Source organism: Poeciliopsis prolifica, unplaced genomic scaffold (assembly GCF_027474105.1).
Source record: "Poeciliopsis prolifica strain line A6 unplaced genomic scaffold, Auburn_PproV2 SCAFFOLD003, whole genome shotgun sequence".
Classification (NCBI taxonomy): Eukaryota; Metazoa; Chordata; class Actinopteri; order Cyprinodontiformes; family Poeciliidae; genus Poeciliopsis; species Poeciliopsis prolifica.
The window spans coordinates 92,384-93,455 of NW_026562378.1; positions in this window are offsets into that span (position 1 = coordinate 92,384).

Here is a 1,072-nt window from a genome sequence, read left to right on the forward strand (position 1 = left end):
TGAAACTTTTTCTTTTCTGAGAATTCCCAAACCTGCTCATAGATACAGCCTAGAAACCTAAAAACATAAACTTATTTTCACTCATTGAACATTTAACCCTTCTTTGTCAAAATAACTTCAGTCAGATGCTTCTCGTAGCCAGTCGTTGTCATGGCCTCACTCCTTGCTCTTTGCTGTGAGCTGTTTGAGTTTCCTGCATGTTTCACCTCACAGCATCTCCACTCATCCAGAGAAAACCGACTGCCTCCTCTGTTTATTTGAAGCTTTTTACTTTAAAGCAGATTGCAACAAAGTGGGAAAGAAGATGCCATTTACCTAATTTAGAGTAAAATTTTCTTCATTTGGCAAAAATAATCTTTCTTTATAATCAGATGTTTTTCTATGAATGTAGAACTGCACATTCTTCTCCATGAAGACTCAGAAACAAGAGCAACCCCAGCTTGTTGTTTTTGTCTGAATTGTAGTTTGACTCACACAGTGAGCTTTTTGAGCCACATCCTGTATAGCTTTAACTCTCAATAGTATTTTTTTTTGGAGATTTTATATTTCAGACATAAAATCTGAAATATAAAATCTTCTTTCACACTCTTTTCTATATTTAAATATCAACTGACTGTCTGATAAGATTGTATTAATATTTATAGCACCCCCATTTGGTCAGCTTTGACCAAACTTGGTCAGCAATTTGATCAGAACATAGGGCAGTCTGTCCATTTCTCTGTTAGTTTCAGGCATCCTGTGGAGAGTAAAGCAGCCTGGCCTAGAGCGAGATTAAACATTATTAGTATTTGTGTAGCGACGGTATAATCCTGCAGAGTAGCGGTGTTGTGCAAATGCGACATCCCCATTGAATGTTCAGATGCTCCTATGAGCATTTCCATGGAAACATTCTCCAAAACATCAAAACTGAACACCATTCAGTTCAGTGAGTGTTTTTTGCGAATGTCCAGCGAGGACACTTGATGTTTGAGGTTAGTGATGCTCCTGTGGATGAGATTTTGGATATATTCAAGTAATATGGTAAAGCCTTCCTTCTTAGGGGATCAAACAAAGGAATCAATTCAAGATTGTT